The following is a 12,544-nucleotide window of genomic DNA, read 5'->3' on the forward strand; positions in this document are numbered from 1 at the left end:
TCTGTGGAAAAGAAAGAAAAAAATATCCCGTTTGGGGAGAATAACGTGGTTAAAGTCAATTTTCTTGATTTTATTTCCAATTTATTGCCAATTTATTTCCCTTGCTGTTCAAGGCAAGGGACAAATAGTTTACTATGCAGGAGTTTCTTGATCCTCTCTTACTAGGTTTCTAGCTACTTTGCAACCCGGATGATCGTCTCTTACTAGGTTGCTAGCCACCGCTGTAACCCGGATTAAAAAATTATTATCATATATTATATGTAACTTTCATTTTATAAGTCTTCGACAGTCTAATGGTAAGCATGGCCACTTGTTAGCTGGGAGAAGGCGGTTCAATTCCCCGTCGGGGAGAACTTTTATTATGTTGAATTAAAATCACTATCTTTTCAATTTAAAATTTAAAAAAGCAACTTGTTTATTTACATTCTAGCCAAAATAATGAAGATAATATGAATGAACCAAAGGGTTCAGTTTCTTCGGACTTGACTTCGTTTTTTAACTATAAATACAACCAGGAAAAAGCCTACGGCTTTTTCTTCTTTTAAATAGCAAGAGACGAAACTCAAACAATCAAGTAGCTAACTAAGTCCAATCTATGGAATGGTTTGTTATTTCAGTGATCGTCTTTTAATGTAAATATGGAATGGTTTGTTATTTCAGTGATCGTCTTTTAATGTAAATTTACTAACCTATACTATAGTTAAGTGGCCTATATAATTCAATATAGGCAAGAGGTCGTTCTTTATTATATGCCGCAACCCGGATTTTACTATGGGGCGTGATCTTCTCTTACTAGGTTTCTAGCTAGCTGGTAACAAACAGGAAAAAGCCTACGGCTTTTTCTTCTTTGAAATAGTAAGAGACGAACCTCAAAAAATCAAAGGGCTAACTAATTCCAATATGTGCAATGGTTTTTTATCCCAATGATCGTCTTTTAATGTAACTTCAAAATTCAAACATCTTTGGAAACAATGCAGTATGAAAATACATGAAAAATGAAGTTTTTGGACAAAATTGATTCTACTTTAAAAACTATTTTATTTTTAATTACAAAAAGCACTAGATGTAGCAATTTCCTTTAAAATGAGCTATTATACAGCTCTCTATTATTTTCCAGTGCCCAGCTAGCTGAGGAGTAAGAAAAAGCTTTCAGTTAACATGGGCTAGGTGTCGTTCTTTATTTTATTTAAAATGAGTCATTGAACAACTCTCTACGATGTTCCAGTACCATGCTATCTGTTGAATTACTAACCTATACTACAATTAAGTGGCGTGCAAAATTTAGTATAGGCAAGAGGTCGTTCTTTATTATAATAATGTTTTCAAAGCGTGTTTTCAAAGCGCGTTTTTTCAATTTTTAGTTACTATGGGCTCTGGTTCGCCTTTCACTAGGTTTTGCCATCTATAGCAATTATGATTTTCCAAAACATATTTAAAACTTTTAGTTACTATATGCTTCGGTTTGTCTTTCACTTGATTACAGCTATAGCTACAACTATCATTTAGAGCTCGTTCTTTACTATATAAAAATACTAAACTTTTCAGTTAGTAAAGCCTGAAGTTCATCCTTTATTATAAAATAAATTACAAACAGGAAAAAGCCTACGGCTTTTTCTTCTTTGGAATAGTAAGAGACGATCCTCAAATAATCAGGCAGCTAATTATGTTTATAATTTGTTCTTTAACATAAACTTCATTAATCGGATATTTTAATATATCCTATACGGTCTAGAGGTTGGGATAGCTCTCACCCAGCAGCCTTGAGTTCAATTTCCGTATGGGAAATTTTTACTTATGATGATTTCTTAAGGAACATAATAAAAATTTCTTAATGTAATACAAATAATTTGTTTTAATTACAAAAGGTTTTTAATCCAATTAATTTCCTTTAAAATGAGCCATTGAATAACTCTCTACCATGTTCCAGTACCATGCTATCTGTTGAATTACTAACCTATACTATAATTAAGTGGCATATAAAATTTAGTATAGGCAAGAGGATGTTCTTTATTATAACAAGGTAGAAATTAACCACTTTGTCAGTTGAAAATTTTAATGCTATATTGTTTTCAAGGATATCAAAAAGAATTTGACATAATTCAATATCCGTCGGATAGAGCTTGCGGATATCAGGGTGACATTGCCAAGTAACCTGCTGCCCAATTTTTGGTTTTGAATGTTTACTCAGATTGTTATAGGTGACTTCAGCCATCATAATTTCCTTGTCAGATCTAGTTTTAGAGCATTTTTCAATAGTTGTCTCGTACTTTTCAGGACAGTTTGTTCTACTACACAGAGAATTTTTTGCCAAATATTCAGTAGAACTAAACGAACTGTTTAAAACACAGTTAGAAATGCTTTTTTCTTGAGTCGGTGTTCCAGGAATTTGTTCTGAATCATTAGTCTTACAAACACATTTACTAATAACCCTAACAGGCTCGTTTTCGCCATAATTGAAAAACATTGCTTTTCCTTCGCTGTTGATAGGTATGCTTGTATATATATTTTTATTGCTGCTACATAAACTGCAATTGCTCCTTCCAAAATTAATATACGAATTTTCTAAGAAGTACGCCTCCGTATATTCACTGTGTTGTCGAACATTTTCCATTGCATCTATAAACTGTTCCGCAGTTGCCAATCCATACCTTGGAAGCTTTTCGTTAAACTGACAACATTTCTTTTGGATATTGCTATGAAGCTTTGCCAAAGCATTTCTAGCCGACTTTTCAACAGCATCCGCTCTTTCAAAGAGAATTTTAATCTGTAATTTCGAATACTTTTCGTGATCCCGATAAAACATGCGTAAAATGTTTCTCAATTTACAAAGATCAGCCTGCATTTTTGCCATCTTCTTGTATTTCTGAATGTAATTTTTCCCTTTGTCCTTATGCGTTCTTCGGTACAACCTCGCAGAGAATTAAATTTTTTCATTATAGCTTTTGTCACCCCAGTATCTACCCATTATTCTGGTAGCAACTTTTTTCTTATGTTTGTTTCGGTAATCTATATCGTTATCATACCTTTCCTTGCTCTTTTGTTTCGCTGTCTCAATTTTCCCTTCTCGATACCCCTGATCCGTAAGATACCTCTGTTTTGCTCTGTCATATTTCATTTTCTTAAATCCTGGATCACAAGACATCTTAGTAGCAATCCTTACGCGTGCTCGAGCTTTATTGCGTTTGGTGGCATTTTTATCTCTTTTAAATAAACTTTTCTGATATTTCAGGATGTTAGCTTTATTTTTTGTGTAGTAAAGTTTTCTATTAGTAGAAATTTGGATTGTTCTATTTTGATATTGTTTTTGGTTATTCTTTCTTTTTTTCCACTCGCGTGAGATCATATTTTTTCAAGGTTTAAAATTATTAAGCACACAAAATCCCGTGTCGAGTATCTAAAACCTAGCATAAAACAAAACTAATTTTAAAATTTTCAGGTATTTATCTTGTTTGAATTACAAAATTAGTATTATTGGTTAGACACCATAAATATTTTTGCAGTTTACATAATAAGTTTAGTGATTCTGGACTGAAAACTAAAATAATTGCAATTATGAGACAATAATATGGAGATATGTACTTTACGGGTTACAAACCAAAAAAAGCTTGGTTCCAGGATACAATAATAAATTTGAACTGAGATGAAAAAAAATTTCTTCCAGGAGACAAAAAGCAAAACTAATTTTAGAATTTTCATGTATTTTTGTTGTTTAAATTAAAAAATTACTATTACTGATTAGGTATCATAAATATTTTTGCAGTTTACATAATAATTTTAGCGATTAAGCCAAAAAAGAAAATTTTGGTTCCAGGAGTTTCGGTTACTATTGAGACAAGTAGCTATTATTACTATAGAGTTCATTACATGGACTGTTTTATTGCTTCAAAATTCAAATATCTTTGAAAAGACTGCAGTATGAAAATACATCAAAAATGCAATTTTTTTGACAAAATTGATTCTACTTTAAAAAGTATTTTATTTTTAAATACAAAAGTGACTAGATGTTGCAATTTCCTTAAAATGAGCTATTATACAGCTCTCTATGATTTTCCAGTGCCCAGCTAGCTGAGCAGAAAAAAAAAGCGGAAAGAAAAAAATATCTCGTTTGTGGAGAATAACGTGGTAAAAGTCAATTTTCTTGATTTTCGAGCCAATATATTTTCTTTGTTATTCAAGCCAAAGGGCGGTAAGTTTCCTTTATAGAGGATTCGGACAAGGCGGTTCTAATGGTGTACTTTTTGTTTTGATCTGACTCTTTTTTTAGGAGTTGGGGGGTTTTATATTTCTTAACATTGGAGGTGATCGTCTCTTACTAGGTTGCTAGCTACCGCTGCAACCCGGATACAAACAGGAAAAAGCCTACGGCTTTTTCTTCTTTGAAATAGTAAGAGACGAACCTCAAACGATCAAGCAGCTAACTAAGTCCAATGCATGCAATAACTTTTTATTCCAATGATCGTCTTTTAATGTAACACATCAGTTACTATGGGAGAGAGATCGTTCTTTAGTGTAATTTTGGTTATTCTTTCTTTTTTTCCACTCGCGTGAGATCATATTTTTTCAAGGTTTAAAATTATTAAGCACACAAAATCCCGTGTCGAGTATCTAAAACCTAGCATAAAACAAAACTAATTTTAAAATTTTCAGGTATTTATCTTGTTTGAATTACAAAATTAGTATTATTGGTTAGACACCATAAATATTTTTGCAGTTTACATAATAAGTTTAGTGATTCTGGACTGAAAACTAAAATAATTGCAATTATGAGACAATAATATGGAATGTACTTTACGGGTTACAAACCAAAAAAAGTTTGTTTCCAGGATACAATAATAAATTTGAACTGAGATGAAAAAAAAATTTCTTCCAGGAGACAAAAAGCAAAACTAATTTTAGAATTTTCATGTATTTTTGTTGTTTAAATTAAAAAATTACTATTACTGATTAGGCATCATAAATATTTTTGCAGTTTACATAATAATTTTAGCGATTAAGCCAAAAAAGAAAATTTTGGTTCCAGGAGTTTCGGTTACTATTGAGACAAGTAGCTATTATTACTATAGAGTTCATTACATGGACTGTTTTATTGCTTCAAAATTCAAATATCTTTGAAAAGACTGCAGTATGAAAATACATCAAAAATGCAATTTTTTTGACAAAATTGATTCTACTTTAAAAAGTATTTTATTTTTAAATACAAAAGTGACTAGATGTTGCAATTTCCTTTAAAATGAGCTATTATACAGCTCTCTATGATTTTCCAGTTCCCAGCTAGCTGAGCATGAAAAAAAAGCAGAAAGAAAAAAATATCCCGTTTGTGGAGAATAACGTGGTAAAAGTCAATTTTCTTGATTTTCAAGCCAATATATTTTCTTTGTTATTCAAGCCAAAGGGCGGTAAGTTTCCTTTATAGAGGATTCGGACAAGGCGGTTCTAATGGTGTACTTTTTGTTTTGATCTGACTCTGTTTTTAGGAGTTGGGGGGTTTTATATTTCTTGACATTGGAGGTGATCGTCTCTTACTAGGTTGCTAGCTACCGCTGCAACCCGGATAACTGTGGAATTTATTATAATACTGATGCAACCCAAATTCACATATATATTTATTTATGAGAGGCAGCCTGGCCGAGTGGTCCAAGGCACTGGTGTTAGCCACCAGTCTCTTCAGAGGCGTGGGTTCAATTCTTACCGCTGGTATACGATTATGTTTGAAAGACTGCAGTGTGAAAAGACATCAAAATGCAGTTTTTGGTAGAAAAATTTATTCTCTTTTAGAAATAATTTATTTTAGTTACTATAGATTTTTAAACCAATTAATTTCCTTTAAAATTAGCTATTGAACAACCCTCTACGATGTTCCAGTGCCAAGCTATCTCTGGATACAAAAGAAAAAAAAAAGATAAAAATATCCCGTTTAGGCAGAATGTTTTAGTAGCTGCCACTTTTCTTGATTTTAAAGCCAATATATTTCCCTTGCTGTTCAAGCCAAGGGACAGAAATTTTACTGTGCAGGGGTTTTGGACAAGGCGGTTCTAATGGTGTACTTTTTGTTTTGATCTGACTCTTTTTTTAAGAACTATGGGTTTTTATATTTCTTAACATTGGACGTGATCGTCTCTTACTAGGTTGCTAGCTACCGCTGCAACCCGGATGCTAGCTACCGCTGCAACCCGGATTTCTAATGATCGTCCTTTAATATAAAATTATATTTCTTAACATTGGACCTGATTGTCTCTTACTAGGTTGCTAGCTACCGCTGCAACCCGGATATGGACTAAAGTTCGTTCTTTAATGTAAAAATTCGATGATCGAGCCTTTATGTAACCCGGATTTAAAAATTATTATCATATCTTATATGTAACTTTTATTTTATAAGTCTTCAATAGTCTAATGGTAAGTATGCCCACTTGTTATGTGGGAGAAGGGGGTTCGATTCCCAGTCGGGGAGAACTTTTAATATGTTGAATTAAAAGCACTATCTTTTCAATTTAAATTTTAAAAAAGAAACTTGTTTATTTACATTCTAGCTAAAATAATGAAGATAATATGAATGAACCACAGTGTTCAGTTTCTTTGGATTTGAGTTCGTTTTTTAACTATAAATACAAACAGGAAAAAGCCTACGGCTTTTTCTTCTTTTAAATAGTAAGAGACGAAACTTAAACAATCAAGTAGCTAACTAAGTCCAATGTATGGAATGGTTTGTTATTTCAGTGATCGTCTTTTAGTGTAATACTTTAAAAAGTATTTTATTTTTAATTACAAAAGTGACTAGATGTTGCAATTGCCTTTAAAATGAGCTATTATACAACTCTCTATGATTTTCCAGTGCCCAGCTAGCTGAGCAGGAAAAAAAAGCGGAAAGAAAAAAATATCCCGTTTGTGGAGACTAACGGGGTAAAAGTCTATTTTCTTGATTTTCAAGCCAATATATTTTCTTTGTTATTCAAGCCAAAGGGCGGTAAGTTTCCTTTATAGAGGATTCGGACAAGGCGGTTCTAATGGTGTACTTTTTGTTTTGATCTGACTCTTTTTTTAGGAGTTGGGGGGTTTTATATTTCTTGAAATTGTAGGTGATCGTCTCTTAATAGGTTGCTAGCTACCGCTGCAACCCGGATAGGTTTTTATATTTCTTAGTTTTGGGCGTGAGCGTCTCTTACTAGGTAGCTAGCTACTTCTATAACCCGGATTCACATATATAATGATGAGATGCAGCGTGGCAGAGTGGTCTAAGGCGCTGGTGTTAGCCACCAGTCTCTTCGGAGGCGTGGGTTCAAATCCTACCGCTGGTATACGATTATGACATCATTGATCAATCTTTAATATGAAAAATTCAGTTTTTGGTGGAAAAATTTATTCTCTTTTAGAAATAATTTATTTTAGTTACTATAGATTTTTAACCTAATTAATTTCCTTTAAAATGAGCTATTGAACAACCCTCTACGATGTTCCAGTGCCAAGCTATCTCTGGATACAAAAGAAAAAAAGAAAAAAAATATCCCGTTTAGGCAGAATGTTGTAGTAGCTGCCACTTTTCTTGATTTTCAAGCCAATATATTTCCCTTGCTGTTCAAGCCAAGGTACAGAAAGTTTCCTATACAGGGGTTTCGGACAAGGTGGTTCTAATGGTATACTTTTTGTTTTGATCTGACTCCTTTGTTAGGAACTATGGGTTTTTATATTTCTTAACATTGGACGTGATCGTCTCTTACTAGGTTGCTAGCTACCGCTGCAACCCGGATATGGAGGCATAATTGTCCTTTACTTAGTTTCAGCTTAAATTCGATGATCGAGCCTTTATGTAATAAGAGATGAAACTCAAACAATCAATTAGTAGCTAACAAAGTCCAATGTATGGAATGGTTTGTTATTTCAGTGATCGTCTTTTAATGTAAATTTACTAACCTATACTATAGTTAAGTGGCCTATATAATTTAGTATAGGCAAGAGGTCGTTCTTTATTATAAATTACTCAAATGATCGTCTTTTAATGTAAAATTATTCCAATGATCGTCTTTTATTGTAATTTTCAAACCAAATTAGTTACTATGGGGTAGAATTCTTTCTTTACAATAATGAATAATATCAGTACCTTATGTAAAATTTACTAACATATACAATAGTTAAGTGGCCTATATAATTTAGTATAGGCAAGAGGTCGTTCTTTATTACTACCACTGCAACCCGGATTTAGCTACCCCTGGAGCCACCTTATATCAGTTACTATTGGCGATAGATCGTTCTTTACTGTATTTTTTGACAAAATTGATTCTACTTTAAAAAGTATTTTATTTTTAATTACAAAAGTGACTAGATGTTGCAAGTGCCTTTAAAATGAGCTATTATACAGCTCTCTATGATTTTCCAGTGCCCAGCTAGCTGAGCAGGAAAAAAAGCGGAATGAAAAAAATATCCCGTTTGTGGAGAATAACGTGGTAAAAGTCAATTTGCTTGATTTTCAAGCCAATATATTTTCTTTGTTATTCAAGCCAAAGGGCGGTAAGTTTCCTTTATAGTGGATTCGGACAAGGCGGTTATAATGGTGTATTTTTTGTTTTGATCTGACTCTTTTTTTAGGAGTTAGGGGTTTTTATATTTTTTAACATTGGAGGTGATCGTCTCTTACTAGGTTGCTAGCTACCGCTGCAACCCAGATTTTCATCTCTATCTTGTTCTGACTGCTTTATGGCTTTTGCCTCAAATTGAAGTTGATTTGTACCTGCAGACGTTGGATCAATTTTTACTATAATGTTTCGTTCAGTTATACTCGGAGCTGTTTCATCAGTTGCACTTGCAGTTGCTTGAATAGTTCTATTTGTAATAGGCCTCATTTCAGAATTTCCAAAACATATAATAAAAGAGTATGATGATTTTAGCACAAATCATTTTAGGCTTAGCGTTGCTTAATTTTTTTCTGGCGTAACGAGTCAACTGATGCAAAAGAAAAACCAAACTAATTTTAAAATTTTAAAGTATTTTTCTGATTTAAATTACAAAATTAAAATTATTGCTCTGACACCATAAATATTTTTGCCGTTTTCAGTTAAATAAAAAAAGGTATTTTAAATTTTCAAGAATTATTCTAGTTTCAGTTGACAAATAAGATATTTTTGTAATTATGTAATAATTTATTTTTATATTTTAGTTACTATAGGCTTTAGTTTGTTCCTTATAGTAATATTCTCTTTTAGAAATAATTTATTTTAGTTACTATAGATTTTTAACCCAATTAATTTCCTTTAAAATGAGCTATTGAACAACCCTCTACGATGTTCCAGTGCCAAGCTATCTCTGGATACAAAAGAAAAAAAAAAGAAAAAAATATCCCGTTTAGGCAGAATGTTGTAGTTGCTGCCACTTTTCTTGATTTTCAAGCCAATATATTTCCCTTGCTGTTCAAGCCAAGGGACAGAAAGTTTACTATGCAGGGGTTTCGGACAAGGCGGTTCTAATGGTGTACTTTTTGTTTTGATCTGACTCTTTTTTAAGAACTATGGGTTTTTATATTTCTTAACATTGGACGTGATCGTCTCTTACTAGGTTGCTAGCTACCGCTGCAACCCGGAAAAGACATCAAAATGCAGTTTTTGGTGGAAAAATTTATTCTCTTTTAGAAATAATTTATTTTAGTTACTATAGATTTTTAACCCAATTAATTTTCTTTAAAATGAGCTATTGAACAATCCTCTACGATGTTCCAGTGCCAAGCTATCTCTGGATACAAAAGAAAAAAAAAGAAAAAAAGAAAAAAATATCCCGTTTAGGCAGAATGTTGTAGTAGCTGCCACTTTTCTTGATTTTCAAGCCAATATATTTCCCTTGCTGTTCAAGCCAAGGGACAGAAATTTTACTATGCAGGGGTTTCGGACAAGGCGGTTCTAATGGTGTACTTTTTGTTTTGATCTGACTCTTTTTTTAAGAACTATGGGTTTTTATATTTCTTAACATTGGACGTGATCGTCTCTTACTAGGTTGCTAGCTACCGCTGCAACCCGGATAGGTTTTTATATTTCTTAGTTTTGGGCGTGAGCGTCTCTTACTAGGTAGCTAGCTACTTCTATAACCCGGATTCACATATATAATGATGAGATGCAGCGTGGCAGAGTGGTCTAAGGCGCTGGTGTTAGCAACCAGTCTCTTCGGAGGCGTGGGTTCAAATCCTACCGCTGGTATACGATTATGACATCATTGATCAATCTTTAATATGAAAAATGCAGTTTTTGGTGGAAAAATTTATTCTCTTTTAGAAATAATTTATTTTAGTTACTATAGATTTTTAACCCAAATAATTTCCTTTAAAATGAGCTATTGAACAACCCTCTACGATGTTCCAGTGCCAAGCTATCTCTGGATACAAAAGAAAAAAAGAAAAAAATATCCCGTTTAGGCAGAATGTTGTAGTAGCTGCCACTTTTCTTGATTTTCAAGCCAATATATTTCCCTTGCTGTTCAAGCCAAGGGACAGAAAGTTTCCTATACAGGGGTTTCGGACAAGGTGGCTCTAATGGTTTACTTTTTGTTTTCATCTGACTCCTTTGTTAGGAAGTATGGGTTTTTATATTTCTTAACATTCGACGTGATCGTCTCTTACTAGGTTGCTAGCTACCGCTGCAACCCGGATATGGAGGCATAATTGTCCTTTACTTAGTTTCAGCTTAAATTCAATGATCGAGCCTTTATGTAATTGGACGTGATCGTCTCTTACTAGGTTGCTAGCTACCGCTGCAACCCGGATAAGAGATGAAACTCAAACAATCAATTAGTAGCTAACAAAGTCCAATGTATGGAATGGTTTGTTATTTCAGTGATCGTCTTTTAATGTAAATTTACTAACCTATACTATAGTTAAGTGGCCTATATAATTTAGTATAGGCAAGAGGTCGTTCTTTATTATAAATTACTCAAATGATCGTCTTTTAATGTAAAATTATTCCAATGATCGTCTTTTATTGTAATTTTCAAACCAAATTAGTTACTATGGGGTAGAATTCTTTCTTTACAATAATGAATAATATCAGTACTTTATGTAAAATTTACTAACATATACTATAGTTAAGTGGCCTATATAATTTAGTATAGGCAAGAGGTCGTTCTTTATTACTACCACTGCAACCCGGATTTAGCTACCCCTGGAGCCACCTTACATCAGTTACTATTGGCGATAGATCGTTCTTTACTGTATTTTTTGACAAAATTGATTCTACTTTAAAAAGTATTTTATTTTTAATTACAAAAGTGACTAGATGTTGCAATTGCCTTTAAAATGAGCTATTATACAGCTCTCTATGATTTTCCAGTGCCCAGCTAGCTGAGCAGGAAAAAAAGCGGAATGAAAAAAAATATGCCGTTTGTGGAGAATAACGTGGTAAAAGTCAATTTGCTTGATTTTCAAGCCAATATATTTTCTTTGTTATTCAAGCCAAAGGGCGGTAAGTTTCCTTTATAGTGGATTCGGACAAGGCGGTTATAATGGTGTATTTTTTGTTTTGATCTGACTCTTTTTTTAGGAGTTGGGGGTTTTTATATTTTTTAATTTTAAAATTTTAAAGTATTTTTCTGATTTAAATTACAAAATTGCTCTGACACCATAAATATTTTTGCCGTTTTCAGTTAAATAAAAAAAAGTATTTTAAATTTTCAAGAATTATTCTAGTTTCAGTTGATAGTAATATTCTCTTTTAGAAATAATTTATTTTAGTTACTATAGATTTTTAACCCAATTAATTTCCTTTAAAATGAGCTATTGAACAACCCTCTACGATGTTCCAGTGCCAAGCTATCTCTGGATACAAAAGAAAAAAAAAGAAAAAAAGAAAAAAATATCCCGTTTAGGCAGAATGTTGTAGTTGCTGCCACTTTTCTTGATTTTCAAGCCAATATATTTCCCTTGCTGTTCAAGCCAAGGGACAGAAATTTTACTATGCAGGGGTTTCGGACAAGGCGGTTCTAATGGTGTACTTTTTGTTTTGATCTGACTCTTTTTTTAAGAACTATGGGTTTTTATATTTCTTAACATTGGACGTGATCGTCTCTTACTAGGTTGCTAGCTACCGCTGCAACCCGGATTATGTATTCATGAATGAGACCATTAACAGTTTTGACGTTTCTTATATAGTAATTATGACGTCACTGCATCAAAAATACAGTTTTTATTGAAAAAATTTATTCTCTGTTAGAAATAATTTATTTTAGTTACTATAGATTTTTAACCCAATTAATTTCCTTTAAAATGAGCTATTGAACAACCCTCTACGATGTTCCAGTGCCAAGCTATCTCTGGATACAAAAGAAAAAAAAAAGAAAAAAGAAAAAAATATCCCGTTTGGGGAGAATAACGTGGTTAAAGTCAATTTTCTTGATTTTCAAGCCAATATATTTCCCTTGCTGTTCAAGCCAAGGGACAGAAACTTTCCTATACAGGGGTTTCGGAAAAGGCGGTTCTAATGGTGTACTTTTTGTTTTGATCTGACTCCTTTTTTAGGAACTATGGGTTTTTATATTTCTTAATATTGGACGTGATCGTCTCTTACTAGGTTGATAGCTA

The sequence above is a fragment of the Artemia sp. Qi Xiang Cuo genome, unplaced genomic scaffold (assembly GCF_049724085.1).
Source record: "Artemia sp. Qi Xiang Cuo unplaced genomic scaffold, ASM4972408v1 HiC_scaffold_23, whole genome shotgun sequence".
In the NCBI taxonomy this organism is placed as follows: Eukaryota; Metazoa; Arthropoda; class Branchiopoda; order Anostraca; family Artemiidae; genus Artemia; species Artemia sp. Qi Xiang Cuo.